Raw genomic sequence first — 20,727 nt, 5'->3', positions numbered from 1 at the left:
AATCCCTGTGACTGAGTAGCTGTGTTGGGCAAGATCCATAGCTCCCTGAGCCTCAGGTACTTCCATCTAGTTGTTATGAGAAAGGGATGTAGGCTGCTGGGTTTCACATCCTGGCTTACCCTCCTGCCAGCTCTGAGATCTTAGGCAAATTGCTTCACTTCTTTGTACTTCAGTTTTATGGGTATGCAAAGTAAACCTCAGCAAAGCTGTTCTATGAACTGAGTACATCGAAATGGAACTGGATTGATTTATACATGTGAAACAAGTGGCCTCTGTATTAAAGCCAGATTATAGTTACTTTAAGTACCTTTGAAAGCTAGAAGCCCTTCATAGAAGTTTGTATTTCATTAAAGGGGGTGGAGTCCTTTGGCCCATGTGCCTTGGCAGTCATGCTGGAGTTGGCTGAGTGATTGGCTTCCTGGGGACAACCACAGCATGGAAACTAGAAGGACACTTTCTGTGCACTCCCACCACGCAGGGCACTTGGCACCCCCCCAAAAAAGGGGGTGAATCTTGGGAAAATGGGCTGGTTATATAGTTATATAGCTATGAAATCATCCATTTGGCTTAAGGATTTGAGACCAATTTCAGCTTTCAATATCATCCCTTACCAGCTAACCTATGTTTTTTTCTTTTTAAAACAAAAACATACAATCTTTTAAAAAATTTTTTTAAATCTAATTAATTTATTTGTTCATTTTTTTGACTGCAGTTGGCCTTTGTTGCTGTGCACGGGCTTTCTCTGGTTGTGGCTCACAGGTTCTAGAATGCCAGCTTAGTTGCTCCATGGCATGTGGGATCTTCACGGACCAGGGATCAAACCCATGTCCCCTGAATTGCCAGGCGGATTCTTAACTACTAGACCACCAGGAAAACCTTATATTTTTTCTGACTAGGAGCAGTAGGATGAAATCGAACTATTTCTGTGGTTTGGTATATCATTCTGGGCCTATATGAAACTATGAGTTTAAATGAACTAGACGAAAAGAATCCTTTTTGACTGTGGATGTTGCCAGGTTATCTGGAGAAAAGAGTGATTACCTCCTTTAGATTTATCAGAGGAAAAATAAAATGTCCAGCTCCATTTGTGGCAACAAAATAAGGAGCAGTTGAGGCATCGCTGTGATTGTGGATGGCAAAACCAAGGATCTGGTTTCGACTTGGTGACGCCCCATTTAAAGGATACAGATAAATGAGTGTAGCATCTCTGTGGCTGAAAATACTGCACTCAATTTTGTTTTACCTAAAACGCCATTTTCTGTTGAGAATTCTGACTTATTTTCTATAACTGATGGCCAGTGGGGATATTTTAAGAGAAAGGTGAGGGTCTTTCTCTCCTTCACCTCTTCATGGTACTTTAGTAATATGCAGCCAAGCTCCTGTTCTAATGAATGTTCTTTGAGGGAGAGGTCAGAAGAAGGGAAAAAACCTTCACGCCCAGCTCTTCCGGGTGAGATAAAACTTACACCAGGAAGTGAGATTACTGATTAATCAAGACAGAAAGTTACCGAGTTGCACCTGCAGGTGTTGAGGAAGTTCCGAGGAGGGAGAGATCAACTGGGACAAGAGGAGTCAAGAATGAGAAGGAGAGAGAGAGAATATGTAGATGCTGATTTGAGTGTCTGCTCTAGTTTTTTCATTTCTCATAACAACTTAAAAATTATGTATTACTTTCCCCCTTCTGTTCAGGAAATTGCAGCACAGTGAGATTTCAACCTATGCCCAAGTTCAGTGCAGCTCATGAGCAACTGAATTTAGATTGGAGCCGAGGTTTGTATCCAAGGCCGTTGCTCATCCCACCCTTTCTTGAATCTGAGGCTTGAGGAATGAATATGAATTGGATGGGTCATGGTATTAAGGCCGGCGTGTTGCAGGAAGGGGGACTCCTTCCAGGGCCCAAAAGGGGTTCTTCTCTAACACTTAGAAATGAATTGTCCAAGGAGACACACGAGCTGACGAAGGAAGAGACTTTATTGGGAAGGGCCACTCAGGCAGAGAGCAGGAGGGTAAGGGAACCCAAGAGAACTGCTCTGCCACATGACTCCCAGCTTCGGATTTTATGGTGATGGGATTCATTTCTGGGTTGTCTTTGGCCAATCATTCTGACTCAGGGTCCTTCCTGGTGGCACATGCATAGCTCAGCCAAGATGGATGCCAGCAAGAAGGATTCTGGGAGGCGGTAGGGCACATGGCATCTCCTTTTGACCTTTTCCGAATTCTTCTGGTTGGTGGTAGCTTGTTAGTTCTGTGTTCCTTAGGAAGACTTCCTGTCCTAAAATAACTTATGCAAATAGTTACTATGGAGCTTGGCCAGAGTGGGAGGTTTCAATCAGTGAGCTTCCCCTAAGAGGGGTGCTCCAGGGCTAGTTCAGTGGAAGGAAATATAGTTTGGACTGGTGTTTTATGAGGGTGAATCCTCTTTTTTTTAACTTTGGAAATTGCTGCATACAAATATGCCAAGGAGAGAGAAAGCATCACAGTGACCTTCTTCCTTTAGGAACTCTCCTGATGCCACAGATTTTTGCCTTGACAGCTTTGCAGAGACAGTCCATTCCAGTGCTGGAAAGTTCCAACAGCCTCTCCATAATTTTATGAGCAGATGGCAATGTTTGGACCATATTTCAGGACTTAAAGATTTTTGTCCAGGAATTTTTATTTTCATTTTCTGGCATTAATTCATATGGTCTATGATAGCTTGCCTTGCTGAAATATTTTCTTTTTAAACTCTACCTTCCCAGTTTTGTCTCTAGCTGACTGAGGCACTGGCCAGTTCAGATAAATAAATAGTCATTTTCATAATAGTAATTCATGCCTAGTTTTTACAAAAGTAATTCAAACTTTGATTTCTGCAAAAATTTTCAAAGTCCATCTCCAGACTTTATCTCCTTAATTCTGGTGCTATCTCTGTAAGGTAGACAGAATGGAAAGGAGAATCAGCAAGGATGGTTTCACTGCTAGTCATTCACACATATGTTATCTCATTGTATCATCATCATTAATATTATGGGCTCTCAGACACACAGACTAGGGCTAATAGGACCAACCATACTCCTTTTCTGGTGCACTATTAGTGCCACCACCCACACAGTACCTTTTTAGTTTAATTTTATGCATTTATTTTTGTCCTCTTCATCTTCCATACTCAATGCCATTTGTCACCTCCTTGCCCACCATTCACATCCATACTCCTGTTTTTAATGTCTATCATCCTATCATCCATGCCTTTAGTCACAAATTCTGTAACAATGAACAATAGGAAGCATTATTTTGTGCTTTACATCAATTGCATTGTGATAAACATTTCACTGTGCTTTTAACTTTTTAGGTTCAATAGTATATTTGTGAACTGTCCTTCTTGTTATATACATAGAGAGAGCTCCTTCTTTCTGATTTGTAACCTGTATTTGATAATATGCATATACCACACATGTTCGTCCTTTCTCTGTTCAACTTTTAGGTTGGTTCCAAATTGTTACACTGACAAACATTAACAACAGTGCTGCCATGAATTGTCTTCCCCTGTTTCATGTTGTGAAAGATTTTCTAAGGTACCCAAGCATGGAATTTCCTGGGTTATAGGCTAAACGTGTACCAAATTGTTCTCCAAAAGCTTATAGTCTCATCAGCAGTATGTGAGGCTTTCTGTTTCCCCATTTTCATCAGCATTTGACTGCCTATAACTCAACTTTTGCCCCCTGTTGAGAGTAAAATGGAAACTTATTTTAATTGCATTTTTTATGACTGCTAATGAGGTTAATTCTCTCCTCATGAACTCACTAGCTATAAGAGTTTCCTCTTTCTGTGACCTGCTTAGATCATTCATTGCCCATTTTTCTCTGAGATTGCCCATCATTTTCCTGCAGACATACAGAAATTCTTGTATATTCTAGATGTATATCCATTAACAATGTACAATATCTTATTAATAATCTATTTTGTAAATTTAGCCACCTGATGTGAAGAGCCGAGTCTTTGGAAAAGACCCTGATTCTGGGAAAGATTGAAGGCAAGAGGAAAAGAGGGCAACAGTCGGATGAGATGGTTGGATAGCATCATCGACTCAGTAGACATGAGTTTGCATAAACTCTGGGAGAAGTGAAGGACAGGGAGGCCTGGCATGCTGCAGGCCATGGGTCACAAACAGTCAGACATGACTTAGCAACTGAACAACTCTGTAAATATTTTATTTCAACTGGAAGTCTTCAGTTGACTTCCTGCCTATCACCCTTCCTTGAACAAAAACTTTTTAATGTAGTAAAAAGCAACAAATTTATCCCTTTACAATTTTGGAGTTTTGTTTAACAAAAAAGTCAGTACTACTTGTACTTCCAGAATGGCAGCACGAGGAGTTCTGTGGATCACTCCACAGGATGCGACTATAAATGGTGAAAGTTACATAAAATAGCCACTTATATAATCAAAGAAAACAAAGGAACTAATTCAAAAAGATCCATGCATCCTAATGTCATAGCAGCACTCTTTACAATAGCCAAGACAGGGAAGCAACCTAAGTGCTGTCAAGAGATGAAAGAATAAAGAAGATGTAATATATACATATATATATATATATATATATGGAATATCACTCAGTCATAAAAAATGATATCTGCCTTTGTAACAGCACAGAAGTACTTAGAGAGTGTTATGCTAACTGAAATAAGTCAGACATAGAAAGACAAATACCATATGTTATCACTTACATGTGGAATCTAAGTAAAACAAACAAATAAATATAACAAAATAAACAGGCTCACAGATATAGAGAACAAGCAAGTGGAGAGATGGAAGGGGGAAGGGAAAGATAGAGGTAGAGGATTAAGAGGTACAAACTACTATGTATAAAATAGATAAACTACAAGAATATACTGTACAACCCAGGAAATAGAGCCAATATTTCATAATAACTGTAAACAGAAAATAATCTGTAATTCTGAATTACTATGATGCATACCTGAAACTAACATAACATATTGGAGATTGTCCTAGGAGCAGAGAGCCATTGAGGGAATATTCATTCAAGAAAATACACTAAATCTCAGTAATAACTACATGAATCTACAGTATTTGAGCCACCACTGCTCCCTCCTTCCCTCACCCACGTCTCTTCATTGACCGAGGCTCCAATCCAAGGGGATGTGGCAAAGAAAGCTCCCTCTCCTCTCAGCTTCCAATCGTGGACCACCATACCTCACCAGGAGTGACAGACCTCCAGCATTTCTCTCTCTTCCCTGGAAGAAATGCCATCAGCACCTCCTCTTGCTCACAAGAATCTTAATCATCACTACTCTCAGTCATTTTCAGTTTTTTATTTTGTTATCTGGCACCAAATCCCCTTGAGATGGGCAGACTGTGTTCATCCTCCCTCCTTTAAAGGTAAGGAAATCAAGGCTTAAAGATGTTAATACATATTAACATTTATAATAAGACATTATTAACATTTATAGTAATAAATCATCAATACTCAATGATGTAAATGCTGCTAAATGTTTGACAAGTTTTCTAGGGAGGGACAAGGATGAAGTTCTGAATGATTTGTTATTATTCAGTTGCTCAATCGTATGTTTCTTTTTGCAACCCCATGGACTGCAGAATGCCAGGCCTCTCTGTTCATCACCAACTCTCAGAGCTTGTTTAAACTCATGTCCATTGAGTTGGTAATGTCATCCAAACATCTCATCCTCTGTCATCCCCTTCTCCTACTGCCTTCAATCTTTCCCAGCATCAGGGTCTTTTCTAATGAGTCAGTTCTTCGCATAACGTAGCCAAAGTATTGAGCTTGAGCTCCAGTTTCCGTGGTGTAAATATTCTCACTACAGCAGGTTTCAAGCTACCAGCAGGATGTCCCTGAACTTGAAACAGAGCAGAAATTGACCATGAAGAGGACTCTTGGAAAGGAGGTGGAAACTGATATTTCTGAGTATCTGTTATGTACTGGGTAATCTGCAAGGTGCTTCCCCAACATCATCTTCCCTCATCATGATAATAAATGTTTGTGGTAGGTATTCATTATCCCAATTTTAAAGCTGTGGAAAATAAGACTTAGGGTTAGGTAACATGCCCAAGGTTGTTTACTAATATATGGGATGATATTTTGGCTAAACCATTGGGACATCCTCTCTCCTTCTTTTTTTACCACATCATGTGGCATACAAGATCTTAGTTTCCTGATCAGAGATTGAACCCATGCCCTCTGCATTGGGAATGTGGAGTAGTGGACCCCAGGGAAGTCTCTCCTTCTTTACTTTTCAACTCTTCTCCTATATATTTAGGTTCTCTATCACTGACCTTTGTAAAAGTCCTATTTTTACCTGGGTTGATATGCCAGTTCCCTCAAGGCTCTGCCCAAGACCAACGTGACACCAGCTGGACTTACCAAAGATGCCTATAGCTGCAGGCTTGGGTCTATGGCCAGCATCAATGCAAGCAGGATCCATGGAATAAGACAGCATCAGTGGTGTGTCTGGGATAGGAAGAGAAGCCCATCAGGATGACAGAAATTTATATGTCATTTAAACTCATTTCCAGTAACCTCAGCTACAACAAAAATGAGTTTATAAGCAAGATGTTTCAGGGGAAAATGAAACCAAATAAGTGGGTGAGGGAGGCAAGAGACTATTTTTGAAGCAAAATTTCATCTTCAAAATCTAATTATGAGTCTAATTAGTAGACAGTGGTTTCTTCTAGCATGTAAGAGAACAGTTCCTACTTTCTCCCATCGGAACATACAACGCTGTTATCAAACCTGACCTTCTCTCTCCCTGGAGTGTCAAAAACAATGACAAGTCCTCATGACCGAGTGCTGCGATGCCTCATATGGTTTACCTGTGTGTCTTCTAATTTTTAAAACAACTCAAGACATTTAATAGCATAGCCCTGTTTTGATCTTGGAAGCAAGACTTAGATATTTAAGTGACCTGTAAAGACCTCAGTTGGGATTCGAATCTGCGTTTACTTAATCTCCAAGCATACGATGTCTCCATCACCCCATCCTGAAACGCAGGACCCAGACCAGAGCTTTGCTTCCTCAGCTGCCTCTCTGGGGCCCCCTTTCTGCTTTCTGTTTCTCTTCTGCCCTGTTTTCTTGTGTGGCTGGTCTATTTGATACCAATCTCAGTTCTGAAAGCTGGGTGAGTGGCCCCTGGCATGTGGGTACACAGATAATTAAAAGACACTTTCCACCTGTCCTGTGTTCTCTTAGGTGAGGTAAACAGCAGCTAATGAAGCTTGCTGACGTCCAAGTCACAGTCCCAGGGAAAGGTGTGGTGCTCACACACCCATGTTATAGATCAGGCAAACAGAGGACTAGGGAAAGAAGCAGGCCTAATCAAAACAAACGAGCAGGAAGAAAAGCCTCACGCTTTGTCCTGCTGCCTCGTCCTTAGAACCTGTTCACATTGATTACCTTAGAGGTCATGTTATTATTCTAAAACTTGGTATCTAGTGATTTAGTTCAGAACTTTTCCAGATGGACAAACTATCTGAGTCAGATGAATACTTCTTGCCCAGACTGTTCAAGATCTAGTTAATACAATTCTGTGCTCCATTTTATGGTAGAGAATGCACTATGTACCCGTGAAGGGGACTTTGAATATATATATATATATATTTTTTTTTTTGCAAAGATACCTGGAGTATGACAGTAGACTATGACACTGGACAACTTCTAAAGGTAGATGAAGGAACCCTTCCTGGTAAAAGAAACATTCACAAAGCACCCTGGGATCCATGGGGGTGTACATTTTAGTTTCAAAATATAGTGGTGACATAGCCTGTGACATAAAGAATTTGTGAAATCAGAGTACAGGCTGTTCCCCAGTGTGTGTCAAGGAGCCCGAAGACATGTTTTTACCCATCTGTGGTGACTCTGAGCCATTTTGATTTCAGTGTCCTTGGGAACACCAAGTGATGCATGAGTCACTGATTCAACACGTTTGTTAAGTATGTACCGTGTGCCGTGTACTCTGTTACAATCTGCAGATTCACTAGGGAACAGGACAGATGGTTCATGCCTTCATAGTGCTTACAGTCCAGGTGACAAGTGGATATTGTTCAGGTAATTACAGGAATGCTAACGTTATTAAAGATAGCCACACCAGAGCTAACTGGGCTAGAGACAGCTATAATCATTCTAGAGATAAAAAACTAAGACTCGAGGATGTCATCACAGACCTAGAAAATCTGATTGACCTGGACTTGATCCATATTTTTCAGACTCCTGTATACAAATATAGGAAAATCAGGTTCAATTTATGTCATTTTAATTGACAGGCTGTACCAGGAATATAACTATAAAATAAATGGGGAATTCACTTGAGGTCCAGCAGTTTAGACTCAGAACCTTTGAAGCGGGGATCCCAGGTTCAATCCCCGGTCAGGGAACTAAGATCCCACAAGCCCCGAGGCGCAGCCAATAAATAAATAAATAGAAGAGCTGTGCTATTCATTTGTAACATTGGGTCAGGATTCCAGGGCCTCTCAGAGCACAGCTGAGATCGGTATGTAGAGAGAACAGAATATGCTACATAGCCTGACTACAGGTCAAATTGTGCTTGTCCTTCTCACTTCCTATCTAGTTAGGTAACCAAGTGGCCATAACCTTTCCCCTCTCCAACGGCGATATTCCTTCTTTCTTTCGGTGAGTCATCCAAAACATTATAAACCTAACGTTAATGCACTTCAATTTATTCAGTTAACAAACTTCAGCTCATGAACTTCACTTCAGTTATATATCAGACATTGTTCTAGGTCCTGAATATACACAGGTGAGTGAAACAGACAATATCTCTATGCTCCTGGATTTATAGTCTACAGTCTAGTAATCAATAATTACATTAGGATAGCCAGTAGCCACTTTCTTCCCCAGTATAGCATAAAAAAGCAATTCAGGGGTGACTTCCCTGGTGCTCCAGAGGTTAGGATTCATCTTCCAATGTAGGCGATGCAGGTTCAACCCTTGGTCAGGAAGCTAAGATCCCACATCTTTGAAGCCAACAGCAACAACAACAAAACAGAAGCAATTTTGTAACAAACTTCAATAAAGACTCTTAAAATGATCCACATAAAAAAAAAATCTTTAAAAAATTCAGAGAGTTCATCTTCCCGTCATCTGCTATAAATTCTCTTCCCATGTTCTATTAATCTTGCCCACAGTCAGTGGTCTGTGGTTGAAATATTTACATAATGAATGAACTGAGCCATGTTTGGAAGAGCTCCAAGCCCAGTTCTGTAGCCAAACTTCTGGTTAGTCCTTCAAGTCAAGACTAACAAATTGCTTGGATGGAAATAATAAAAGTTGATCAGACAAGGATATTTATTAATTATCTAAAGAAAATTCAAAGAGGAAAACAAAATGGAAGGCAAAGCTCTTCTCCCTGTAAAAGTACATCATTTAAATCACACATAAAGCAGGCAGAAGTAACCCATGGATGGGTATCAACCTGGAACTCTAGATTTGATGACAAATACAAAGTTAAGAAAGAGTGAACTGCATTCAGTCAACAACTATTTACTAGGAGCTCATTAGACATCAATTTCTGTTCTAGGCACAGAGAATAAAGCAATGCAAGTAGGCAGTATATGTGCCCCTGTGGCTCTTATGTTCCAGTGGGACCCCGAGGCAATAAATTACTGAATAAAGCTTAATACAATGTCAGGTGTCTAGATAAAAATAATGTAAGGTAAAGGAATATGATTGGTTAAGGATATTATTTTATATCAGGAAGTCAGAAAAGCAGGGGACATGAAGTATGAGACATAAGAATGTCTGGGGGAAGAAAGTTCCTAAAGGGGACAAAGGCATGAAGTGTGGCTGATTGGCATTTCAAGAACCAGGATAAAAACCATGAAGATGGAAGGGAGTAAACGGAACTGCATTTTTCAGGCCTTGGTGTCCTTGCATTCCTCTAGTAATTCTTTCAAAAGATATTGCTTTGATATTCCACCTGAAAGCAGGAGAACATGTTAAAAACATGTTAAAACACGGGTGGCCATCTACCATTAATGGAGTTAATTATAGGAGCACGGTGGGGGAGTTTAGATTTAAAGTGTACATTGTCATCTTCCCCCGCTTTCTTATCTCCAAAGGCCTACACTGCAAGGCCCGTGGAGAAGAGGGAGCCATCCCCCTCGGTGAGATTTATGCTGTTCAGAGGGTTCCTGCTTCTCGATATCCAATTCGTATTTAGGTATGCTTTTATAGTTTTTTTTGTGTGTGGATCTAGATTAATTTTTATGTTTTTAAATATTTTATTTATTTATTATTTTTACTTCCCTGGGTCTTAGTTGTGGCTTGTGGGATCTTCATTGCAACATGTGTGCAGGATCTAGTTCCCCGATCAGGGATTGAACTCTGGGCCCCCTGCTTTGGGAGTGTGGAATCTTAACCACCGGATCACCATCTAAGTCCCATTGTGCCATCTTTGTTGATGATATTTTACTCTTGAAGAACCGACTGGTTGGAAAAAACCCTGATGCTGGGAAAGATTGAGGGTGGGAAGAGAAGGGGGTGACAGAGGATGAGATGGCTGGATGGCATCACCGACTCAATGAACATGAATTTGAGCAAGCTTGGGAAGATAGTGAAGGACAGGGAAGCCTGGCATGCTGCAGTCCATGGGGTCATAAAGAGTTGGACGCAACTGAACTGGAGAGACTGAACAACAGCCCTTGAAATTTCTTCAGGCAGACTCTATTCATTTCTGTTGGCTCTGCAGAAGATGCCGGCAGCTAGCTTTCCCTAGGAACACATGTCAAGAAGTATCCAACTAAGAACCTTGACACACCAGGTCATGTTCATGATCTTTGTAGCCCTTGTCTTCATAAATATAATGCTGAGTGACAACTTAACACATGTTCGTCCTCACAGTTGGAAATCAAAGTCATAATGGTTCCTCTGGATTCCAGCTTCCCGCATTTCTGGTCACCTGAATTTAAGAACAAGAAGTTGCTAGAATAACAGGAAAAGAACAAAGATGTCTGTGAGTGGGAATTCAGCATGCCACTACTGATGGGTTTTTAGGTTGTTAACTCAGTTCCAGAAAGGAAGCTTCCTCCTGAGCTCTATTGCTTGTACTGAAGGTCCTTTGACATTAGGAAAACAGTCAGTTTGGTTAAACTCCTGGAGAAAGAAGAATCTTTTGCCATGGATATGGTTTGCCTGATTTGGAAATTTTGGCACAAATAAAATAAAAGTAGAACTGCATGTAAAAATAGCTAACTTGATCAAGGATTATAAAACTGTACTAAGCCTGTCCACTAAGCCTTAAAAATAGAAACAAATATCTGTTCTTTTCTTCATGTATTCTCAGTAAATCCTTACCATCCTATATCATTTTGCCCTGGTCCTCTTTCCTTCTTAGTTTCAAAGAAAAACCCTTAACCCATTGGTCTCATTCAGCTTAAGTGAGACCAGCTCTCAGAATTTAACTTAACTCAGCTCTCAGAATTTTGTCTGTTCATTGCTACTTTACTCTGTGGAATTTTAGAAAGTGAAAACTGAGATTCTGCAAAGTCATGGCAATGAACTAGACCTTGGTTTCTCCCTCCCTAAGCTGACAGGTTTACTGGGATAAAGGCATTGCCTCTTCATGGACCTCTGTTTCAGCCCTTTCTTGTTTTGTTTTGGCTTTTTCCTTTTTCTTTTCTTTTATGACTAAAGTTAAAGAGCTAATAAACTGACACATAGTGCTTCTAATCCAGGGGGATAAAATAGGTTATCTTTAATCTGCACAGATTTCCTGACAGTATGCCAGTTAGGAAGTAATCAAATGGCCCTTTTTGCCTGAGGTTTTTAGATGCCATCAAGAGCTTCTTGGTCATGGAAATCCTATCATTTTCTTTGCTGACAAGATTAGAACTAGCAACCTGCTTTCCCTTATCAACAGATACAGTTACTGTTTCAGACAACTTGCCCCTGGGAACAAATTCAAGTTAAGGCAGAGGTTTCTGACACCATGCTGCCAAGTAGTTATCAAGTAAATTGTTTTGAATTCGAAGTCTGCCTGCATATGTGGGTATTACCTAATATTGCTGCCAATCCCCTGAGATTATTCTCTCCAGCATCACCAACTAATAGGTGCTGTTGTGTTATAGGGCTTCCCAGGTGGCGCTAGTGGTAAAGAAAGTGAAAGTGAAAGTCTCTCAATTGTATCTGACTCTTTGCGACCCCAAGGATTATACAGTCTGTGGAATTCTCCAGGCCAGAATACTGGAGTGGGTAGCCTTTCCCTTCTCCAGGGGATCTTCCCAACCCAGGGATCGAACCCAGGTCTCCTGCATTGCAGGCAGATTCTTTACCAAAGTGGTAAAGAACTTACCTGCAATGCAGGAGATGTAAGGGACATGAGTTCAATCTCTGGGGCAGGAAGATCCCCTGGAGAAGGGAAAGGCTACCCACTCCAGTATTCTTGCCTGGACAATCCCATGGATAAAGGAGCCTAGAGGTTACGGTCCATGGCCTCAAAGAGTCAGACGTGACTGAAGCAACTTAGCATGCTGTGTTATAGGATGTCCAATCCTTTAGCAGTTTCCAGACAAATGTCACTCACACCCAGGCATTTTGTAACTCCAGAAATACCAATTAGGCCCTATCATGGGTTATCTTCTATTAGTTCCCGTTGTGTCCAACTCTTAGCAACCCCATGGACTGTAGCCTGCCAGGCTCCTCTGTCCACGGGATTTTCCTGGCAAGAACACTGGAGTGGGTTGCCATTTCCTTTTTCGATTAATTCCTAAGTGATTCCTTAATACCCACCACCCATTCTCCCTACCTCTTCTGCCCTGGAATGCTATGCACACTTTCCCTCTGTTATCTGCAGAATTGTTGCTACTGTTTAGTCACTAAGTCATGTCCAACTCTTTTGCAACCCCATGGACTATAGCCCACCAGACTTCTCTATCCATGGGATTTCCCAGGCAAGAATACTGGAGTGGGTAGCCATTCCCTTTTCCGGGGGATCTTCCCAACCCAGGGATGAAACCTGTGACTCCTGTATTACAAGTGGATTCTTTACCACTGAGTCACAAGGGAAGCCCCATCTGTAGAATAGTTGTTCTTTATTCGGATATTGGAAACTTACTTCATTTTGAAAAATAATTTTAACCAAGCATCTTCTCGATAATGGTGGGTCTCACCCTATAACAATACCTGTACAGGCTACTATGAAAATAAAGACCCTGCAGTTCATGGCAAAAAGTAAAGAGATTCCATGATGAGAGTGTCTGGGCATCTCTGTGAAGTGGTACCATATGGCTCTTTTTTTTTTTTCTCTAATAATAAATTTTTCGTTTGGCTGTGCCAGCTCTTAGCTGTGGCACTCTGGATCTCCAGTCTTCATTGTGGCATGCGGGTTCTTTAGTTTTGGCATACAAACTCTTAGTTGAGGCATATAGGATATAGTTCCCTGACTAGGGATCAAACTTGGGCCCCCTGCATTAGGAGCACAGAGTCTTAGCCACTGGACCACTGGAAAAGTCCCATGGCTCTTTTATGTAAGACTGGATTACACAGATATAGGGGTCTTACAGAGGCTTTGAGGGTAACAAGCATCTCTTTCACTGGTTTGCCATAGCATCTGTAGCTCCCATCACTGTATTAAATAAATAAATAAATTGGTTTAGTTGCTAAGTCATGTCCAACTCTTACAATCCCATGGGCTATAGCCCGCCAGGCTCCTCTGTCCATGGGATTCTCCAGGCAAGAATATTGAAGTGGGTTGCCATTTCCTTCTCCAAATACATTGGGGGTATATATATACCCCTCTCAGAGTGTTTAAACATGTTACTGGAAAAGACCAGGCTGTCAAGACATTGGTGCAAATTATCTTAGCTGTCCCTTTGGAAAGATGGGAGAAGAGACTGAGAAAGGACACCAGGAAAGACAGAGTTGATGATTACATTGTGGAAGGATTGGAAGAGAGTAATATAGTTATCTGAAAATTGAACTATTCATGGTAAAATGGGCAGTAATGGGGCAGCTCAGTAAGGAATGACTCTATTAGCTTGGGCTCTTTAGATTATAAGAAACAGACACCCAAATCAAACTAATTTAAGAAGGGAATAAAAATGACATATATTGGTTATCAGGGAAGGATGCTGGGGTAATTCCCATGTCTGAGAAGTAAGCTGCAGGAATCTGCTCTGAGGGCAGAGGGGCTCCCAGACACCAGGACTCACCACCTCCTTTTCCATCACCCATTCCTGCTCCCCCTGCCCCCCACTGGTTTTATCCCCCACACAGGGGAGAAGCTGGCTTAGAGGACCCCTGGCCTTAGGCCCAGACGCAGAGAGGACTTCTCTCCATTCCCAAATGAATTTCAAATGGGGCTCTGGTTGGCCTTGAGTGGGTCACATGACCATTACTGCACCCTGGGGTGGGGTGGGGGAGAAGCCCCACCAGAATAATAAGAAAAAAAAAAAAAGTGGAACAATTATCCAAAGAAAAGGAGTGCTGTATAAACATTATCCTCAGTGGTGAAAAATTGAAAGCATTTCCCCTAAAGGCAGGAACAAGACAAGGGTGCCCACTCTCACCACTACTATTCAACATAGTTTTGGAAGCTTTGGCCACAGCAATCAGAGCAGAAGAAGAAATAAAAGGAATCCAGATAGGAAAAGAAGTAAAACTCTCACTGTTTGCAGATGACATGGTCCTCTACATAGAAAACCCTAAAGACTCTACCAGAAAATTACTAGAGCTAATCAATGAATATAGTAAAGTTGCAGGATATAAAATTAACACACAGAAACCCCTTGCATTCCTATACACTAACAATGAGAAAACAGAAAGAGAAATTAAGGAAACAATACCATTCACCATTGCAACAAAAAGAATAAAATACTTAGGAGTATATCTACCTAAAGAAACAAAAGACCTATACATAGAAAACTATAAAACACTGATGAAAGAAATCAAAGAGGACACAAATAGATGGAAAAATATACCATATACTGTGTTCATGGATTGAAAGAATCAATATTGTGAAAATGAGTATACTACCCAAAACAATCTATAGATTCAATGCAATCCCTATCAAGCTACCAATGGTATTCTTCACATAACTAGAACAAATAATTTCACAATTTGCATGGAAATACAAAAAACCTCAAATAGCCAAAGCAGTCTTAAGAAAGAAGCATGGAACTGGAGGAATCAACCTTCCTGACTTCAGACTATACTACAAAGCCACAGTCATCAAGACAGTATGGTACTGGCACAAAGACAGAAATATAGATCAATGGAACAGAATAGAAAGCCCAGAGATAAATTCACGTACCTATGGACACCTTATCTTCGACAAAGGAGGCAAGAATATACAATGGGAAAAAGAAAACCTCCTTAACAAGTGGTGCTGGGAAAACTGGTCAACCACCTGTAAAAGAATGAAACTAGAACACTTTCTAACACCATACACAAAAATAAACTCAAAATGGATTAAAGATCTAAATGTAAGACCAGAAACTATAGAACTCCTAGAGGAGAACATAGGCAAAACACTCTCCGACATAAATCACAGCAAGATCCTCTATGACCCACCTCCCAAAATATTGGAAATAAAAGCAAAAATAACAAATGGGACGTAATTAAACTTAAAAGTTTTTGCACAACAAAAAACTATAAGCAAGGTGAAAAGACAGCCTTCAGAATGGGAGAAAATAATAGCAAATGAAGCAACAGACAAAGGATTAATCTCAAAAATATACATGCAACACCTGCAGCTCAATTCCAGAAAAATAAATGACCCAATCAAAAAATGGGCCAAAGAACTAAACAGACATTTCTCCAAAGAAGACATACAGATGGCTAACAAACACATGAAAAGATGCTCAACATCACTCATTAACAGAGAAATGCAAATCAAAACCACAGTAAGGTACCATTACATGCCAGTCAGAATGGCTGTTATCCAAAAGTCTGCAAGCAATAAATGCTGGAGAGGGTGTGGAGAAAAGGGAACCCTCTTACACTGTTGGTGGGAATGCAAACTAGTATAGCCACTATGGAGAACAGTGTGGAGATTCCTTAAAAAACTGGAAATAGAACTGCCATATGACCCAGCAATCCCACTCCTGGGCATACACACTAAGGAAACCAGATCTGAAAGAGACACGTGTACCCCAATGTTCATCGCATCACTGTTTATAATAGCCAGGACGTGGAAGCAACCTAGATGCCCATCAGCAGACGAATGGATAAGAAAGCTGTGGTACATATACACAATGGACTATTACTCAGCCATTAAAAAGAATTCATTTGAATCAGTTCTAATGAGATGGATGAAACTGGAGCCCATTATACAGAGTGAAGTAAGCCAGAAAGATAAACACCAATACAGTATACTAATGCATATATATGGAATTTAGAAAGATGGTAATGATAATCCTATATGCAAGACAGAATAAGAGACACAGATGTATAGAACAAACTTTTGGACTCTATGGGAGAAGGCGAGGGTGGGATGATCTGAGAGAGCAGCTTCGAAACATGTATATTATCACATGTGAAACAGATCGCCAGTCCAGGTTGGATGCATGAGACAAGTGCTCAGGGCTGGTGCACTGGGATGACCCAGAGGGATGGGATGAGGAAGGAGGTGGGAGGGGGGTTCAGGATGGGGAACACATGTAGATCCATGGCTGATTCATGTCAATGTATGGCAAAAACCACTACAATATTGTAAAGTAATTAGCCTCCAACTAATAAAAATAAATGAAAAAAAAAAAAGAAAAGGAGTGCTATAATCTAAAGAAGTTGGATGAGGAAGTATGGTAAGCAGACGAAACAATCCATAGCTGTCCCAGCCTCCCAAACGACCCTAGATGGCCTGAGAGCAGGAGGTACACAGAAAGATGGAGTGTGACAGTGATGCAGCAAAGGATGTACCCAAATCTTCGAGCACAGCCCTCCTCGGCTACAAATAACACTAAAAATTTCTGAGAACAGAGAGCAACCAGTACAAGGCAGATGACATCGGGCTGAGTGCAACATAAGATCCTAAGGAGAGAAATAAGCAAATTATGTATCCTAAAAGAGAGATGTCACTTAGACATCACAGAACGATATGATGGCTCAGTTCATCTTAGCATCTTTCAACTTCCCCAATAAGGCACTCAATAGATGAATTTTGAATGCACGAATGACTTCATATTTCATATTTTCTGGTATAGCTTTCAAAGATGGATTACCTCAACCACTTCCATCAGGAATGTGAACCAAGAGATGTAAGTTGGAAAAGTCAATCCTTGTCTTACAGCAGATTTGCACCTTCTGGGTACCTACCAAACTAATAACAAAACTTCAAATGCTATATTTTCTTAATTTTTTGGAAATTACAAAGCACTGGAAAAAATTATCTTTTAAAGCACTCTGATCTTTAATTATTTTAATCATACCATAGATGGGTAGCTCTCCTTCTCTTTTCTTTTTAATGACTGTTCTCAAGCCCCAAATCATTCCAAGATAAAATTGCAGGAAAATGCACTAGCATTTTCACCTTGTGAAAATTCTCATAGAAACTCATCTGTATGAGAAGGATGGATCCAAATGCCATGAAAGCAGTTGCTTTGTGGAGTCCCAGGGGATATAAATGCATAAACATGAGCCTTCTGGTGTTTGGGAATCACAGCAGTCAATATAAATAAATCATCTGTAAAACAGTAACTTGAAAAAATACAAATGCAGAAGGGAAAATGAAAAAAATTACTTTTGCCAAAATGTTTCTCAAACAGTTGAGAAGGAAGACAAGGGGATAGATAATAGATTGGATGCTTTTAAGAGGCCATAAAGGTGAAAGTGTTAGTCACTCAGTTGTGTCCAACTCTTTAAGACACCGTGGATTGTAGCCCCCAGACTTGTCTGTCTATGGGATTCTCCAGGCAAGAATACTGGAGTGGGTAGCCATTCCCTTCTCCAGGGGATCTTTAAGAAATCTTAGTAATAATTTAAGTACATTGTTTGAAATGTTAGGATATTTACCACAGAAAGCCTCTGTGGTAAATTTACACAATCCATGTTGATTATTTGCCTGCCATTAAAATTCATACACACATACAATTTTTCAGGTCAGGTCTTTGTAAAATTTCCTCTCAAGAAGACTTACTCAATAGAAAACAACATTTAATTATTGGATTATTTTATCCAATCTGTGGAAACCAGGCAAAAAGCTCAACTTTTTGGTGCAGACATACTTCTGGAGTCATGCCCTCAACTTTGGATGGAATGGCATTGACGCAGTTCTACCCACAAATCTGAAATGCCGCCTAGGTGACTGTGTTGAATGAGCTGGCTGCCTTTGACAGCCACCTCAGAAGCTGAGTGGGCTTCCCTGATGGCTCAGCTGGTAAAGAATCTGCCTACAATGCAGACCACCTGGGTTCCGTCCCTGGGTCAAGAAGATCCCCTGGAGAAGGGAATGGCCACCTACTCCAGTATTCTGGCCTGGAGAGTTCCATGGACAGAAGAGTCTGGTGGACCACAATCCATGGGGTCTCACAGAAGCTGGACACCACTGAGCGACTGAACACTTTCACTTTCAGAAGCTGAATAACGCAGATCACTGAGCAGGGAGATCACTGCTGTTATTTTCCAGTCTGGGAGAAGTAGGAGAGTTGCACCCTGAATCCAGGAAAAGAGCATCCACAGCAGCTAAGAGGACCCTGTTAACTTTTGATTCTAAAGGGGTACAGATCTGAGACCTCCCTGGTTGTCCAGTGGTTAGGAATCCACCCTCCAATGCAGGAGATTCATGTTCAATCCCTGGTTGGGGAACTAGGATCCCACATGCCGCGTGTGGCCACTAAGACTCACTACAACCAAATAAATAAATAGGCACAGGTCAAATGAGTTTTTTGTTCCTTTTTCCTTTCCCTCTTTCTTTCCTCTCTTCCATCTCACAAATTACCTGCTTGTGGAGCTTAGGCAAGCTTTTTTCCTTTTATTTATTCATGTAAATTACCAAGAAGTTCCCCACTTTTGAATCCTAGAGCAATTAACCAATTTGACTGAAGACTAGGATTTGACTTATTCCAGAACCATCTGGAAAATCATCAGTGTCCTGACACAGCTATCTTTATTGCCTTATGAGAAAATGAGATGTGGTAACCGAACGACATTTTGTTAAGCGGTTGATCCATTTCCAAAATATTATCCTATTAGCTTAAGAAACCATTAAGAATAAGTCCTGCAAGTTCTGCTTGAATTGAATGTCAGGGATACAAAAGCCACATGCATCCTTCTCTTCGAGGATTAATCCATGTGGCACATATACTTTTTCTTGTCATCTTAACTCACAGAGAGCTGCAATGTTAGAACTGGTTGTAAAGGGTGTGTTCCTGAAGAATCTATGCAGAGGAATAAGAAGCTGAAGGGTCAGAAGGATCAGACACTGTAGGGGTGTTTCAGAGTCAAATTGTTTTTTTTTTCCCCCTGTGATTCTCTTAGCTCTGAAAGTCAGTTGTTGTTGGTTTTTTTTTTTTTTTTTTTTTTTTTTTAAACTCAGTTTTAATCCAATTACCTCTTTCTTTGTTCAAATTGACTCTTGGCTAGGGTACCCAGGAGCTTTAATTTCTTTCCAACATTACCTCATGTTTTAAAAGCATCTTTAAACTCTCAATGTCTTAGAAGATCTGGATGAATATTAAAATATCTCTATTTCTATCTTGCGAATCTGGTAACAATGAATCTTGATCAATGCTTTTACAAATATATATATATATATATATATATAGTCAGCAGAAGCAAAACCCAAATGCTTGACCAAGTGTTTTTAATAACATGAAAAGTCACAGGACAGCAAATCAGCATGTTCCTTGAAATAATGGCCATACTTTGCACTTGGAAAGCATACTTAGTGCCTGCTTTTATTAATGAGGTTTCTGATTATACATGTGTGCTCATTTTAACAAGTAAAAGCATAGTGAACACATGCTATAAAAGTATAGTAAACATTAGCAATCTCACCCCTCACTACCTTCATCCCCACTCCCCAGCCAGCACTCCCCACTCCCACTTTCAGGTCAGCACTTTAAATGCCAATCAAGTTAAGGGCTCATGGATACCTGCAAGCATCCTTTAGTTGCAGGTTGGACCTCAGGGAAGATAGGAAGTTATCTCAGGGGTCCCTTTCCTTCTATAAATGGAAAATTTGGAATAGATATCACTAGACATACCATGGGGTTGTGCTCCAGAAGAAGGATCCTGCCTCTATGGGGCAAGTATTGGGATGTGTTTGCAAGTAGGAAAAAATAACTTTGCCCTTGGGTACCAAAAGGGTGAGCATAGATGCTAACTGTTCCCAGGTTTCCAGGACCATTATCTGCTAGCACCTGATAACCTTGTGAGAAATTGAGTTGAAGTCTCACCGCCCCAGCTCCCAGGAGGAGCCGTCCTTGACTCAGCCCACTTACTGCCAGTGATGCTAAGTAAGACCCAGGGGCCAAATATCCAAGCTTTCTGCTTGTCCCTCTAGAATAACTTATCTTAAAAGCTTTCTTTGTGTTTATCCCTGCATGCATATTTGTATCTATGTGTAGATGCTGGCATTGATGTTGTGTGTATCAGTGTGTGTATATATGCATTCTCTATGTGTGTATCTATATATATACAGTATATGTGTGTGGTACACATAACACATATTTGAAGGCTTTTTATTAATTTTTATTGGAGGATAGTTGCTTTACACATTGGGTTTGTTTCTGCTGTACCGCAAGGTGAATCAATTATATGTATATGTA

General features: G+C 40.5%; 1 protein-coding gene across 5 annotated transcripts in view; it reads left to right on the top strand.

The window, feature by feature from the left end:
• LOC110149723 (uncharacterized) overlaps positions 1 to 20,727 on the top strand; it is an 83,236-nt gene that overhangs the window by 22,281 nt on the left and 40,228 nt on the right. For 4 of the 5 annotated variants that reach the window (XR_011483892.1, XR_011483889.1, XR_011483891.1 and 1 more), the window contains exon 2: positions 10,084 to 10,184. The gene's annotated coding sequence lies outside the window, so the exon portion shown is untranslated. Of the gene's footprint in view, positions 1 to 3,457; positions 3,549 to 3,947; positions 4,030 to 10,083; positions 10,185 to 20,727 lie in introns of those variants that run through there. The other variant, XR_011483893.1, reaches the window with a different exon arrangement.

This window comes from Odocoileus virginianus, chromosome 27 (genome assembly GCF_023699985.2).
Source record: "Odocoileus virginianus isolate 20LAN1187 ecotype Illinois chromosome 27, Ovbor_1.2, whole genome shotgun sequence".
Taxonomy (NCBI): domain Eukaryota; kingdom Metazoa; phylum Chordata; class Mammalia; order Artiodactyla; family Cervidae; genus Odocoileus; species Odocoileus virginianus.
This window is presented reverse-complemented; position numbering and strand designations above follow the sequence as displayed.